Source organism: Cricetulus griseus, chromosome 2 (assembly GCF_003668045.3).
Source record: "Cricetulus griseus strain 17A/GY chromosome 2, alternate assembly CriGri-PICRH-1.0, whole genome shotgun sequence".
Lineage (NCBI taxonomy): Eukaryota > Metazoa > Chordata > Mammalia > Rodentia > Cricetidae > Cricetulus > Cricetulus griseus.
This window is the reverse complement of record NC_048595.1, coordinates 304269323-304286073: the sequence shown is the minus strand read 5'-3', so window position 1 is coordinate 304286073 and position 16751 is coordinate 304269323.

The window sequence follows — 16751 nt, the reverse complement described above, 5'->3', positions numbered from 1 at the left end:
GGTACCCTCAAACTAATTCGTACAGGAGATTGCTTCCTGAACATAACAGCAGTAGCACAGACACTGAGAAGGACAATTAATAAGTGGGACCTCCTGAAACTGAGAAGCTTCTGTAAGGCACAGGACACAGTAAACAGGACAGAATGGCAGCCTACAGAATGGGAAATATTCTTAACCAATGCCACATCTGACAGAGAGATGATTTCCAAAATATGCAAAGAACTCAAGAAGCTAGTCACCAAAACACCAAATAATCCAATTAAAAAGTGGGGTACAGAACTAAATAGAGAATTCTCAATAGAGGAATCTAAAATGACTGAAAGACACATAAGAAAGTGCTCAACATCCTTAGCCATCAGGGAAATGCAAATCAAAACACTGCTCATACCAGCTCATTCTCATGAAGCACTTTTTTGTCATTAATGTTGGTACTTAAACATTTCTAAACCTTACATAAAAATAAAAGCATTCGTGCCATAGATTACAAAAATATATGATTCCATAGTTAGCCTTTTTAGTTCTTGTTTACATAATTTCTGCCCATCTCTTTGTACCACCATCACCCCAACACACACACACTCACACACACACGCACACGCACACGCACACGCACACGCACACACACAAAACTAGGTACATAATTATAATCTATTGAGTCTACTTAGGGCTGCATTTAACTATGTTTTTAGGGCTGACCACTCATGATTAGATAAGCAATTAATGGATTCATCTCTGTGCAAGACAGATTCTCCTTTTCAGTAGTTCATGGTGCTCCATGAAACTTTCCCCATCCATACTGTCATCTCCACTAATGCTGTCCTTGGACTGGTCTTGTTTAGGTGACCATATTGTTGAGACATCATAGGTGGAGCTTCCTTGTTATATACAGAAACCACAATTTCACAACAGACTTCCTGTTCCTTTGGCTCTTACAGTCTTTCTGCCTCCTCTTCTGAGACATCCCCCTGAGCTGTGGGTACAGGAGTTATCCTGTAAATATATTAATTGTGGTTGGGCATTATTTCCTGCATTTTTTCGATTATTTGAGACAGGGTTTCTTTGTATTGTTTTGGAGCCTGTCCTGGAACTCACTCTGTAGACCAGGCTGGCCTTGAACACATAGATATCGGCCTGCCTCTGCCTCCCAATTACTAGGATTAAAGGCATGCACTACCAATGCCAGGCATATTTCCTGCATTTTGACTAGCTGTAGATCTCTGTGATGGGCTCCATCTGTTGTAAAAGGGATGGGATAGGGATGATAGTTAACACTTACCTGACTGGAACCATGCACTGGGTAAACACCCTGGGTAATGCCTCTGGGTTGGATGTCATGATGCCAAGATAGAGTTAGGTGATCTGACTATACTGGACATGTGAATAAGATGTACAACTGTGACTATAACTGAGGATTGTGAAATTCTCTTGTTTATCTCTTTAAAATTATTACATTAAAAAGAAAAACTAAATGAGGTCTGGGAATGTAGCTCAGTTGATTTGCCTTGAGTGATCAGGATCTGCATTTCACCTCACTAGCTCCTAAACCAGGCATGGTGGTCTATGCCTATTGTCTCAGCATTTCCAAGGTGGAGGTATGGAGGTAATTCTTACACAGTAAATTCAATGCTAACCTGGGCTACATGAGATCCTGTAAAAAGCAAAATAAAGCAATATAACTGAATGAAGCAAATGGTGACGTTGGACTTCAAGACTTCTAGACTTCAAATTCATACAACACAGACGTCCTTTTAAATATACCTTACTTGGTTACTATTTATCATCAAACAAACCCAAATGTTTGTAGTGTATAAATACTTTAAAATAAACTAGTGTCTGAGAAGAGAGTTCAGTCAATAGTTTGCAAACATCTCTGTGTTTCTCTATATTCATCTAGCTACTGATACATCTTTTTCAATGAATGAAGCAGATCTGAGCACATTCAATAAAAGAACGAAAAAAATTACCAAGTTTGGACTTCCCTTCACAGCCAGAAGGATTCTGTTGAGTCTGCCAGCAGGGGATTTTGCGTATTAATACCCCACCTGGAAGAGCTGACATGTTGAAAATGAGATTAACACTTCCCTGTTTTACATTAACTAAGGCTAAAGTGTCATTTGCCTTATCAGGAGAAAATATTCAATGCCAAAGTGATAGGGTTGAGAACAAGGTATGGTTTTAAGAAAAATGTTAATATATGAAGTAGGATGTTTGCTGTGGTAATGATTCTTTGAAGATAAACACCCTTTGTGGATAAGAGCCAAAATAATAAGGATGACTCAAAAGCTAAATATAAACACGTGTAGCACACCAACTCATTTCCAAGCCAATGCCAACTGACACAGTAAATAATTTGTTAGTGCTGTAAATGTTTTTAGAAGTAGCACATGAATCCACTGTGTCTAGGTCACTAGTTCCAAGGTATTTGTTGCCAATTCCAGAGCAGCCTAGAAACAGAAGAGTAAAGGAAATGATTTATTCAATAAAATATAAGGTAATACTTCTTAATCTCTAACTTCACAATCCATCTTGTTATGACTTTTTACTGAGTGCTTGGGTTAATATATCAGAAATTCTAATCGAGGGAAGCCTTAAAATCATTATCAGATCTAAATGAAAATGCAGGGACACATGTAAGTCAAGAGCAGCTTTCTCAGGCCAAGGAGGTTGGGGCATCTACTTCACTCACTAGCCTCACTGGTTGGGACTTGGTGTTGGTAGAGAAGCCGGATAGGAGAGGTAAGTTCTTTATGTTCCATGACTAGAGGTGTGGTGCTGCAGGAAGACAACAGCCATATGCAGAATAGGAATTCAACTCCAATAGGTGACTGAAGAGAGGAGGGAAGAGGGAAGAGGGAAGAGAGCTGCTCTACAAGGATTTTATTTTATCTCCCAAAGGCACATGGGCAGGGCCTTAACAGGTCAGATAGGAAATGATGGGTGGAGCTTTCAGGTAGAATGGACAGATATACAACTTTTGGTGTCATGGGATGATGGGACATCGTGGTTAAACAGGCAGCTGGCATGTGTCAGTAGCAGCGATATTATAGAAATGATTGTAGGCCATTTACTTAAAAAAAAAAACTGTATATTGAAATTGTAGGTGTTGAACTAGTCAGCTATTTTTCATTGTATCAAAGAGGTAAGTAAACACAAAAGAAAGGTTTGTTTTGCTTCAAATGTTGAAGGCTTTGATCCATGATCTATATTCTCTCCTACTTTGGGCCTGGTAGAAAGATATGGTACAAAGAAAGAGGCCAGCATGGGGAAAAGGAAAGTAAGGGGAGGAAACTGTGGTCCTCACAATTCCCTCCGAAGACTTAAAACCTCTCCCTACACAGCCCACCTTTAAAGGTTATATCAGTCCCAGTAGTGTCCACACTGAGGACCACTGGGGGAACATTCTGGATTCCATATTATAGCAAGTGGGATGAAAAAGGAACGGAATCTGGGCTTTATTGTGCTTGCTAAATATCTACCATTAAAATATAAAAAAATAAAATAACCAGTGGCTATTATTTGTGTTTATATTGTACCATCTAATTGTGATATCTTATGTAGTCTCAATGAGAAGGAAGAAAAGTGGGAAGGGATGAAAAACACATTGGGATATTTTTTAAGGAATACCAGCCATAGGAAGTTGAAAATCCACTCTAACTACTGTCATTTGTTGTCCCAAGGTGACACTGGTCTGTACTATTCAAAAGAAGTTGGGAGGACAGGCAGTTAGGGTAGGGCAAAGTAAGGCAACTTGGTGCCTCCCCCAGAGACGCTGAAGAAGTCCTGCTTGTGGAGAAAATGATAATAGTCTTGACAGCAATGACAAAGGAGTGCAGGGGTGGGGTGGGCAATGAGTTTGAACAACTGAGATGAGATGGGCAAAAGAGGCATAGGTGACCTTTATGGGTGTTCCAGGAGGATTTGTGAATGATGCAAAGTAAGGACCACTGGACCATGAGGCAGGATGTGCAAACACATCTTCATAGTCTCCAAAGATGAAGGAGAATGCAAATTGCATCATCAGGACCATGGAGAATAAATCCTCCCAGGAAGTCGTGTCTTTTTGTACTAGATGTTTTGAAGCAGAGTTGTGGTGCGGATTGTTGGGGGAGGTAGTGAAAGAGGAGGGGAAAATCACTGAGAAAAATTAAACAGACTGAAAGGAGGGTAAGACTATGAAGGTAAATGTTTACCTCTCGACTGCTTTGTGTCTCTTGAAATGAAGCTGGTTTTGAATAGTGCTGCATGTGTACTGTGGAATGTGAGCATTGTGAGCAAATTGACTGTCTCAGATGATTTGACACATTTTGATTTCTACTTAGGAAAATATCTGTTAATCCTATTAGAAAGAGAAGGAGAAGGGTCCTGAGCAGAAAGGCAAAAGATCAAACTCCTTCCAACCTTTCGAAGGCTCTCCCCATCCCAGGTATTAAAATCTTTGCTATTTCCAGAAGACCTCATGCCTCACTACTGACCTGCTTGGCATAGCATCAAAATCCCTTCTCCACTCTTCATCTCTTACCTGGCACAGGCAGAAAGCAAGACAGGACTGAATGGCTGCCATTTCTGTGGCAAATGACAGGAGAAAATAAATCTTATTTTATGCTTTTCTCTTGATGTAATTTTCCTCCTTCCTTCCCTCCTTTCCTTTCTTGTTTCTATGGTTCACTGTTTGCTAATATCCAACCACAGACCATTCTTTGTGTTTGGCAGAGGAAGCAGTTTTATTGTTTGGTAACTCCAGGGGGGATATGGTGTCTATGATGTCGTCTTGGCCCGACCTCCCCCAGGAAGGTTAACTACCTCCAGTCTACCTTCAAAGGGGGAAAAATGCCAACCACAGACCCCCATATCAGCCATGCTCTCTATAGAGAAGGCAGATCTGCTGCTGGCCAGAGGTACTTTTTATACTCACAATTGTGTTATCTCTGTGTTGCAGTTCAATTTTGGGCACCAGGGCAAGTTATCTAGAATCTGAATCTACAGAGTGCAAATTACAGATCAGGAAAGGCAAGACTTTTCCCCTCTCTAACCACTTTCTGGGTTCTGGAGCAGCAGGTATGCCTGATCAAAGGATTTCTCATCTGTCTCAAGAGCCAGTGCTGGAGCCCAGCGTGCACCTAGACATATGCACTCACAATCCTAGGAAACTGTGTTCATTAAACTCCACCGGCAGGTCCTCACCCAGAATCTGTTCCATGCCAAAGCTGCATGCTGCTGTTAATCCCCTTTATAGATCAGGCAGTAAAATAAAGAGGGTGGGGCTGAAGGGCAGGGGAGTCTGCACACTTGTTTGGAGAAGAAGAAAAGGGAAAACACGGGGATTTTGTGTTCTCTCCTTTATGTTCTGAGTTGCCAGGACTGGTCAGACCACTGAGAGACATAGGGCTTTTAGCGTTCACAGTTATTTTCCTTCCGCAGGGTAAGTGCTACATGCGACATGGGAATTTCGAGCAAGATCACATGAATGTCTTTCAAATAGTGGTACACTGTTGTTTCTGTATTGAGCCTCTCTTTGTGAGCTAAGGAGGAAATAACCATCACAACTGAGCACTTACTAGGTGCTAAACAGACGGTGTGCTGCTTATGTCATGCATTCATTCCATTTCCTAAGGTTCCTGGGCAGTAGGAACAGGGGCAGGTAATGCTGCAGTTTACAAAGGTGAAGAAAGTTAGTCGAGTAAGTAGCAAACAAGACTGGGATTTGAACCCGAAGCTTCCAAAACCTTGCTCTTAACTTTTCCACCATGATTCCCTCTATAAATAGTTTCCTTGAAAGCATGGTTTTTGGTTTTCATTTAAGATTTTAGTGACTGCTCCTTCATAACAGTTCTGCTATTATCTGTATCATTACAGTTTTCTGCAATCAAACCATAGGATTTCTTGGAGACAGGGCCTGCTCTCTCTTACCTTCACATACCCCTGCAGCTCTGAAAACAAAGCCTGCCCAGAAGGGGAACCAAACAATTATTTGTTGAAATGCACTTTATATTATATCTGTATCTAAATAAAGAGCCTCTGAACAAGTTCACTTCCTCAACACTGGGACTCTCCTCTTCTTTGCAGCCAGCATCTTCTTGTTTTGTTTTCCGAAGGTTGATTTTGAACTGGAAGGACACTGCAGTTGTCTTGTCACTTAGCGTGATTTGAAAGTGAGAGTCTGTGTAGTGCTTTCTCCTGCCCTCAGCAATCAGGCCTCACACTCATGAGGCTCTGATTGTAGGAGTTGCCTTATTTGCATTGATGAGGATGAGCCAGCTGCTAGAGCATACAGAACTGCACCTGACACAATCACTGAGTTCAGGATTAGCGAGGGGAATCAGGAATCCACTGAGCTGCACGGCAATCTTAGCCCCACATTAGAGTCACTCATGCAAAATGACCCAAATTTGCAATGAGCACAATTAGCAATCCAAAGATGCATGTTAATTTGTGGCCTAATATTTTCTACATTTCTCTAAATTAAAAATAATAAATATACCCTTTTCTTGATGAGTCTGGGCATAAAAATAATTCAGAGGACTAGGGATCTGTAGGAAATGTGCATACCCCAGAAAAATGTAGATTTCTTTGGATAACTGGCCACCCTGCTGAAGTTTGTCATTAAATAGCTTTGTAGTATCATCACCTCCTTTTGTACCAGTAGGCAACAATTATATATGAGGATAACATAATAAACATAACGATGGCTATAATATATGGAAAAGAAAATTGAAACTTTAAAAAAAGGATTTGAAATTTTATATTAGGTATTATTATTTTTGAAGCTATGTTTGGGTTACAAATGACCACAGATACAGCTCAGATATTTCAGAGTCCTGAAAGTACAAGCAATTGTGCAGGGTTTTTATTTAAAAGATTTTGTAAATCAAATCAAATGTTATCAAAGCCTGGGCTGTGTTTCTGCATGTTGACAGTCTATAGGTATTGAAATGCTCACCTATACTTGAGGGTGGGTGGGGGCTCATTTTATAAAAATTGAATAAATGATCATTCGAAGCAAAAGCATGCAGTTCAAAAGCTAAACCTCCCATTGGAGAACAGAAAATTTAATGAGCTTTTAATGGAATGCAATGCTCAGAGTAGTAAATTATTTGTTAGTTGACGATGCAATCAGCATGCTGATTAAGGTTGCTTGGTTTTTTACTAAACATTAACTGAATGAAAACGGTAGTCCTTGTTCTGCTTGGGGGGCTTTAAGGAAGCAAATGGACTTTCAGAACAGAGATTGTCAATAAAGGTGAGTGCACTCCAGGTGTCATTTGAATATGATGATAAAATACTAGTGATAAATATTTAAAAGCATTTTAAATCCACAATGTTCGCCTAGTGTATTGTGGACTCTGTTTAAAGAAACAGTGGGCCTTAGCGGGCCTAACGACGGTCCTTCTCTCTCTCTCTCTAGAAAGGAATATCTAGATCTGCTTTTTTTTCTATTGCAAAAGAAAAAAGGGGGTATGCTTTGAAAATATAAACGAGCGTAGACTCAGGGACTAGGACCTGCTTCGGAGTTTGAAATTAAACCTAGAGAGGGAGAAAGAGAGAGAGAGAGAGAGAGAGAGAGAGAGAGAGAGAGAGAGAGAGAGATCAAAACAAAGAAAAATATTCCTGCAGGAAATAAAAGAAAACATGTGCTTGTCTGGATAGATTGAGATAAAAATTTAATTAAGTGGTTTCAATTTTCTGATGTTTTAAAATTATTGCTATTAGAATATTTATAATTTTAAATTTGCAAATGATGGTATTCTAGGGACATGAGCATTGTGAGACTAGCGTTATATTCTGATTTATTGGGTCTGAAGGTTTACATAAGAACAAGAACAAAAACAGGAAAGAAATTAGGGAATTTTTGACTATTATGAATATTAATACAGAATTTGTTAAAAATACATCTTTTACTATATTTTAGTCAGTCTGTTTATTAGTCATAATTTGTTTATAGCAGAGGATTTTGTTATTAAATCTGTTTGAGTCAGTGGGTTGATTTTTTTTCCTCCAAAACAAGGATTTTTTTTGTTTGTTTTTCTTCCTGCCAATTGAAGAATCATGGGTTTGTAGGTTAATTTTCTTCAAATAGCTACAAAGTTCTTTTTCTATAAATCCCAATTAGTTTCATCATTGATGATTCTCTGGCAATGGTCAGGTAGCCTTAAAATCCGATAAATAAGTACCTCTCACTTTTAACTATTCCTGCTTATGACCCAAGAGGTTAAAAGCCTTTGACTGGCATTTGACTTCTGACCTCATATAAATGTTATCTTATCAGTCCCTGCTTGTTAACTTGTATTGAGTGCTTGTCCCTGATGGCTTTTAGATAAAGGCTTGTGGGTTTTTTTTTTTTTTTTAATATATTTCCTATAGGAACTAAACCATTCACATTGTTTTGCGCCTAGTGCACTCTGGTCTATACAGCTGTGAGGGAACTACTAGAAAACACCAATTATATTTTTATTTATTCCCTACATTATTTTAAATTTGGCTTTATGGGTGGGATTTTATGATTAAAATACATATTTATTATAATTAATGGTAGCAATTCCTAATGATCATAATCCTTTAGTGTGTTTGTCAAGAAGCTGCACAGCTTCATATTTTCCCTTAAAAAAAAAAACAAAAAAAAAGAAAAACAAAAAAATTATCTTTACATTTTGTAGCAGCGTGAGATGAGTAGAGAGATAATTTATGGAAATCTTGTCTCCCCAGACTTCAGAAGTCTGCTTAATGAGAGTCATCAGTAAGATACATCTTCTTTAAAAATTCCAACAGGCCGTGAATAGGGCCTTTGTTAACCTCTGGGAAAAGGTATTCAGGCCCTCCTTTACCTTCCGTTCTGAAAATTAAGAAAGCATTGGGTCTTTGATTTTATTTGCAACTGTGTGTGGTGCTCACACATTCAAGTGTACATGTGTGTGAGTCTAGTCACTGTGCATAAACCTAATGCATTTGAATGCTTGCATTTTAATCTCTCCACACCTCCATGGCACAGAGAGGATACTGCAGGCAGACGCTGGTGCCTCACAGAGGCTGCTTCATTTGCTAATGATCTACAATGTGGTTCTCAAACAAAATATTACATTAATTTCTATGTGGAAAACAGGCTGTTGGGAGGGGAAAGAAGGGAAAGGCAGCCATCTTGGAGTCATTCTGCTTTGTAGACTCATTCTTTCTTCTGCTAAGGCTCAATAGTTGAAATATTATCTTTGTTTTTAATTGGCCCTCGACCTAAAGCAAGAGGCATATTCAAAAGACCTTTGTATTTGTGTTTGGGGTAGAAAGAAAGTTGTTACCTCTTTGGACTTTAAATAATAACTACGACTATAGAAAAACTATACCTATTATTCTCTACTGTCCTAAATAAATATACATATAAATGAAGCATATGCCACAGCTTGTAAGAGAACTGCACAGAACCTGTTCAGGGAAACAAATGTCTATTTGGACCATTCATTTGCTGCTATCTAAAGGATTAATATGTCAGCAAAATTATCTGCCCTGCCTCCCCCTCTTCTGTCTGTCTTTTTCCCCCAGACATACTCTCACATGCACGCACACAAACACACACATTCAGATGCCCCACCACAGTGACATGGCGACTTTGAAACTTTTGTAAAAACAGGAATTTTCTGTCTCTCAGATCATAGACATTTAGATAAGTATAAACAAAAAGACCAGCTTTGTAAATTTTCTATTTATTTCTCTGTGTATGGAGCGATGCTGGGGCTCTGTGATGTCCCCACACTGTGTTCATCCTGCTCATTTTCCAGGAAAACACAGGTTTGATGCAATTTGTCCCAACTTTTCATTTCAACTATTGCTTTTCTTCAAGTGGCTAGAGTTTAAGGTGTGCAAAGCCAAAAGAAAAAGAAAAATCACTGCAGGGAGAAAAACAACCCCCCCCCCCAAAAGTGGAGCGGGCATTCACTGCTCTCCACATTCTCAAATGTTGTCTCTGCAGTTTTAACACAAAAGCACATCCTCCTCTGTTTTGGTGTGTTAAAGACAGAGGCTAGGAGGACACATGGAAGTGTGAAATAAGAATTTGGAAAGCGCAGGGTGAGTATTTATCCTCTGAATGTCCAGCATGAGTCAACAGCAGGTAGACACTGTATAGTTTAATTTTAATGTATTTTTTTAATAGGAAGGGCATAGAAGTTGAGTTTAAGTGCATCTGCTGAGTTTTTATTGATCAATATTGCCTCCCTTTTGTATATTTGGAAGTCCATAGCTGTCTCTAAAATCAGGAGGACAAGTTTGCTATGTCCTTCTGAGAAGGATGTGAGCAGGCCCATAACAATTCTTGTCCAATTCTGATATTAAACTGAAGAAACTGTAAACTTTTAGCCCTCCAGTGTTACTAGCTTTAACTAATTTTCCTAAATAGTGTTATCTACAAGTTTATAAAACTGAAATAAAAAGGATTTAAACAATAAGTAATAATCTAAAACACTTGTGCTGTAGTGACTAAATTCTCTGAATTCAATCTTAGGGTTCTTTCCAAATGGACATTGTATCCTGATTATTTTTATGAAATATCACTTAAATCTATAGCTAGACATTTTTTTAAGCTGGTGAAAGATACAGGACCTTTCATATTATTTTGTAATTCATGTTTTAATATATGGTTCTAAGTTCTAATTACCTTGTAAGAAGAAAAAGTGTTTGCTTAGCTAGTATCTATAGCAATAGGAGTTAGAACAAGACCATGAGGCACACTCAAGGCCTTCAGTTTTTTGCATGGCTAGATCTCTTTATAAGCTATCTGAGAATGGGTTCAATTTATTGCTCATGTGTTCTCATGTTTACCAACTTACTGGGAGAATATATTAGGAGATACAATTCATTTGCTTTTGTACCCCATTTGTTGCCTCAGAAATGAAACTTGCCCTGTTTGGAGAATGCAGAGATGTTAAGGACCTTTTAGTGTTTCAACTAGAAGTTGAGAACATGAAGTTGGAAATATTCCCCTGAAATGTTAAGGGACAGGTTGTTGCCCTCACTCCTTGGTACAGACTGATGCAGATGGGAGCTCAGCAGCATTTGGTCTATCCTTTCTTTTGTGCTTTCTTTAGTTCTATAAATTGGCTATGTCTTCTCCTTCTTGCTCGCTTGATTTGGCCACACTTTCCCTAGTATATTTCCATCATAAGTCCCAGAGCTTACTTGGGGTTTGCATTGGTGGTTTTTTCCTTACTTTCCGAGCTCTGGATTCAGACTTGAAGAGCTAAGACATTTCTCTGGACATACTCAGACTCCACCCAAGATCAGAGCCATACATTTAACATTATGAGGGAAATGAAAAAAAAAATGTCCAAGGGCTTCTGATACTAAGGACATACACCTTGTCCTCGTCCTCTTGGCCTCATCTGCCCTGAAGAATGAATATATTCATCCCTAAGGTTGCTGCTTCAAAGTGACCAGTTAGATGCTAACAGGTCAGTGGCTGTCCTCCTGGACAGAGGGTCCATAAATCAGAGAAGGGTTGGTATAGCTGAAAGAGGAAGGTAGTCCAGCCTGAGGGAAGCCCCCTGTAAATCTCTCCAGGAGCTTTGTTCCTAGTAAGGGTAGGGGTGGGGGTTGGAGTTGGGGTAGCCCTGGCTGTGGCTGTTATTAATGCCCTGGCCCTCCTGCAGTGGGTGCTAACTTCTTGTGCATGAGAGCAGCCTCCACCCATCCCAAACATGGGCTGCTTGGAAAAGTCAAGCACGGCTGAGCCCTGATTTTCATTTAATAGTCAAAACCAAGATGCATTTGGACTATGATGATAGGACAGCTCCCCTGAAAAGATTATTTGAACTACAAAGGCATTCATTTAGGGCTAGCAATGTTGCAAAAGGGCCTGCTAAAAATTAGCAGCCTGTCCTGGTATTTGGAGAGCAAGAGTGACAACTTACTGGAAGTTCTCAAGGAATCATTTATATTTCACACTCCACTAGGCAGCTGATTTGAGATTGTCTGTTAGCATAACAAAGGCTCTGAGCCTGTGAACTTCAGAAACCTTTCGACCTCTTAGCTGCTGGCATGAATAGCCCCCAGTCCTGCCTATAGAGATCTCCCAAAGCTCCCCTGTTCGTGGCTAAATTGTTAATCAGGGTAATTTAATATAGTTTTCAATATGCCTCATCTCTTATTGGGAAAGGTATTCACAGCTTCCCTACCCCTGAAAAAAAAGTTCTTTTATTCAAGTGTGAGAGGGGCAGCTGCAGACAGACCCCCGTCTCTTGCTTCTCCCCCCACTCCTTCTTCCCAGCCACAGTGTTCTGTGCAGCAACCACAGGGAAGGGCCAGAAAGAGAAACCAGGATGACATTGTCTTTGCAAGCACTCCACCCTGAACCTGAAATTCAGTGCTATTTATGCTGGGAAACAACTAAATAAATAAACCCCAAGCTCAGCCATAGCTCAAAACTCAGAGGCAACATACACACACACACACACACACACACACACACACACACACACACACACACACACACACACACCACACCCTCCTCTTACCACCACCCTCTTCCCTCCCCCTATCTCTCAGCTCAGCTGCTCTTGTGGCCCCGATAAAATACACTAGACCCCAAGGCCTGCTCATTTTCATTTTTGTCATTCGTCAGCGGCAGCCTGCACTGGCCTGCACACTCCTTCACACAGCTACACCCAGCCTGTCCTCTGCATCCCTTCTCAGTCTGGCTCCCTTGCAGTGTCAATTCACATGCACATTAGCTAACTGAAGAGCTGGAGCACAAATATATTCATTTTAATCCAGTTAAGACCTAAGAGGTCTCAGAGGATATTATTCAATAGTTTGAAAACCAAGTATAAAACTAAGATTTTGCTACAGTGTTTCATCTCGGAGAGGCCTACAGTATTCCTTTCTTTCACTTCCCACCAGTGCGAGCTCAAAAAAATAAAGTGAATAATAAAATAATTATAAGCAAAGAACCAGCTGCAGGTGGATATTCTGTTAAAATATTGTGTTGTTGACTTTGTTAATTACCATACTCCTAGTGCCCATGTGCAGATTCAGAATGGGAATTTCATACAATGAAGGAGAAAATCCGGAGTCATTATTTGTGGGTTTTTCAATTAAATGATGGAAAGATATAGTCTCTTAATCAAACATTTAACCTTTCTGTTTTACAGGAGAATTTTTAGACCATTTCTAAATCATAATTGGGTATGTTTGGGCTGCTGTTGCTGTGATTTTCCATGAGGTTTGTGCTCTGTCTTTGTGTGTGTTGAGGCCTTGTGTCTTGCACCATTTCTTGCCTGTGTCAGGTTTTGGTGGGGTTGTTTTCCTCTTGGCTTCCTGACGCTGGATAAAGCCAGGGTCTAGATCCTGAAGTACTGTCTTGATTTTTCTCCAGGTTGGAATGGTTCCTGATGGGGTTGGCACACTTGTTTCATGTACTTGGTATCCTAATCTGATGTCTCCAAACTGCTAGGAAGGTTGGAGGCAACTCTGTTCATAGCACCAGGGAAGTGTTAGTCAAGCCCCAAATCAAAAATGCAAATCCAGACCCTCTCTCAGAGCACAGAACACAACAGTCCAACTTCTTTCCCAAGTTAATTGTTCTAGGTATTAAAAAATAGTGTTAAAAAACAGGTTTGCTAGTTACTGTAAATATCACAACAGTGTCCATGAGGGTGACATGTTGAAATAGAAAACAAAATAATTGTGAATACTTAGATTATGTGACAGTCCTCAATTTTGTATTTTCCTGGGGGTGGTCGTGGGGAATCTGACAGTTTCAATTTTAGCGTTGTTTAAGTTTTACATTGTGAACATTGTTATCAATAATCTATGCATTATTCATTTCGATGATGTGCATTTGATTTTATTCTTTAAGTAATGATTTGCTTGATGTCTTAAACTAAAATATTTAGGAATAGTAATTGATAGCTATTACAAACAAGTAGGTGAATATTGTTGAATTCTCTTTTAAAACAGAAATGTAACTTTCATAAGATGTTTAGAGAGAAATTACTGTTACTGTGGCTTTAAACTCAAGAAAGAAAAAAATATACAATTGGCATTTTTCAATGCTTTTGCTTAACACTGTTTTCATTAGCCTTTTCCTCATTAGAATTTATGAGCCATGTCCATTTCTACACTTCTACATCTCTGATTTCTGTTAAATTTTATAACAGAGGTTAGTGAGTACAAAGGAACAGAAGGCCCGTTTGCTTTCATCTATGATGCCCAATATTTTAAGCTTGTTTATATTTGCATTAATTTTTTTACATGATCTTAAATTATTAAAATTCATTGAAATTAATTGTATTGGAGTTAACTAACAGGGGAATTAAAAATAATTAAATTAAACAGCACAATTTTGCTAAATTGTAATGTTTTCTTGGGTTTAAGTCGTCTAATGCCCGCTTTAGCATCACATAGTCTAGGTTTCATATTTGTGGAAGAAGTGTTGGGGGGAGAAGGATGTGTTTTTGGAATGGTGTTTGACAGGGGGAATGAACGCAGACACCAGAACAATTATATTACAATCCCATTGGGGATGCCAGCACCAAATTTAGCCAGACTGATGGGGCACTGTCTAGACGGTCCCTTTGTGCATCAGCTGTTTTTTCCCTGCTTTATTGCGTTGCCTGAATGTGTGAGTTGAACATGCATATGGATCCCAAACGTAGCCATTCCTGCTATTAAACCTGCTTTCATTTGGCTAACATTCAAGGGCTATGTGTTCCTACTGCATTCCCTTTACAGTATTTTGTAATTAAAGTGTAGCTTTCACATTAGTGGCTTAACAAAGGCCATAAGACAAAGTAGAAGGTGCCTAGGCTGTTTCTTTATATGAAAAAATTAACTGGGTAAACATTTTTGTCTTCCCAAACATGTCCACCTCCATTCTACTGCAATGAAAGAAAGCCAGAAAGAGAAGACATAAAACAATGAGAAGAAAGAGGCAGACTACATATAAATTACCACCTTTCCTTTTGGAAAGGGCAAAGGAAAGAAAGAATGTGTATTAAATGTTTACGGAGTAATTAACAGCAGTGTGTGTGAGGAGGATTACACCCCCCACACTTTATCTGGTAAACCAAGTGCAAACCAGTGATAGGGTTCTTATGGAGTCTCAGAAATAGACTCCCAAACTCTTGAGATACACAGGCACACATTACTTTTCTGTTGGAAACATTTCACATCTGGGCACCTGTCAGGATTCTGTTACACTTGTCAAGCTGATACAGGGAGGGTAAGGCTCTCTTACACATGAATCCAGTATCCACACAAAACATCCGCTGTTCACAGGAGTAGGGATGTACCTCTAAATAGGGTGCACACTTCATGCCTGATGGTGCTGAGAGTTTGAAATGAACACAAATTAATTATTGCAATTAGGGAGTGGGAAACAGCAAAACTCATTAATGATGGTGAAAGTAGGAATGAGATCCACCTCTTTAAATAAAAGGTTTATCAGCAAAATTTGCCTACAGTCACCAAGAATTGAAAAACCTGAGAAATTGGAATTCCATGAAATATAAGTCACTTCAAGTAAAATCTGTGCCTCATAGGAGGACCCCAAAGAACTCACTGTTTTAGGAGAAATGAGAGACAAGACAACATTTCATAACACAGGTAAGCTTATTAAGTACAGATGTACAAATTATACATGCTGGAATTATTTTCTCCTAACAACAACAAAAGTGACCAAAGTTTTTATCTCAAGAGGAGAAAAAGAGTTAAAGTTAATGATAGAAAAAATGTTTATGTCCTAACAACTAAGTCATGGAAATCAGATATAAAATAGTGATTTTCAAGGGTTTGTTGCTAGAAGTTAATAACTGACACCTACTATGGGCAATAAATACTTCATCTTTTGTGGATTAGATGTGAAGGAGAGAGAGATATAGGAAAGTGAATTCTTTCTAATTTTATTATAGGATGCATGAGCAGTGATCTGATTTTTGTTGTTGGTGTTTTGTTTTGTGTTTTTGTGGGGTTTTTTTGCTTTGTTTTGGTTTGTTTTTAGTTCAAAATATCATGCCACAGACCAACTATCCTGAAATACACAGGAACATCAACTGTGGGGGGACTTTCAAGGCTGGAAGATGGGCAGATTGCTCAGTTGACAATAAACAGGGAGATCTTCAGTAGGTACTGAGAGACACCAGTGTTAACAGCCTCTGAGCCCAACTTTACATACCATGATAAAGAAAAAATATTGCAAAAGGCAGGAAGAGATGGCAGATAGGTAGAGAGAGAGGGAGAGAGAGATAGAGTCATAGACAGGCAAGAGATGGGGGAGAGAGGAAGAGAGATAGAATCAAAACCAATGAAAAAAAAAAGGCCACCAGGTAAAAATGGGGGTGGGTAGGTTGTTTGGGGATGGGTGGTGTGCAGGAATACTGAAAAAGAATGCAAGACCAGAGAGTGAATATTGTAAACATTGTTTTAATTTAAAACAGAGATGCTTCCAGGAGAACGAGTTTCAATGGAGCTGAGCCAAAAATAATTATAGAGCTTTTCTTGTTTTGTTTTGTGAATGAAGAGCATCTCTTTTCTGAAGATGCAGAATGAGAAAGAAGCAGAGCCCAGAGAATGAAGGGATATCCCTCTGCCCCTTTACTACCATACCAGTAACACAGTTGCAGACCTTTCTTTATTCCTCCTTTCCAATAGCTATTGGCATAGAATTGCCCAAGAAAGAGGCGAGAGGCAGCAGTCCCAAACCTTGGCTGGGTTTTCTTTTCTGAAAATCACTTGTTTATTCTGATAAGGCTGAAGTATTGAAATGGAAGCAAGAT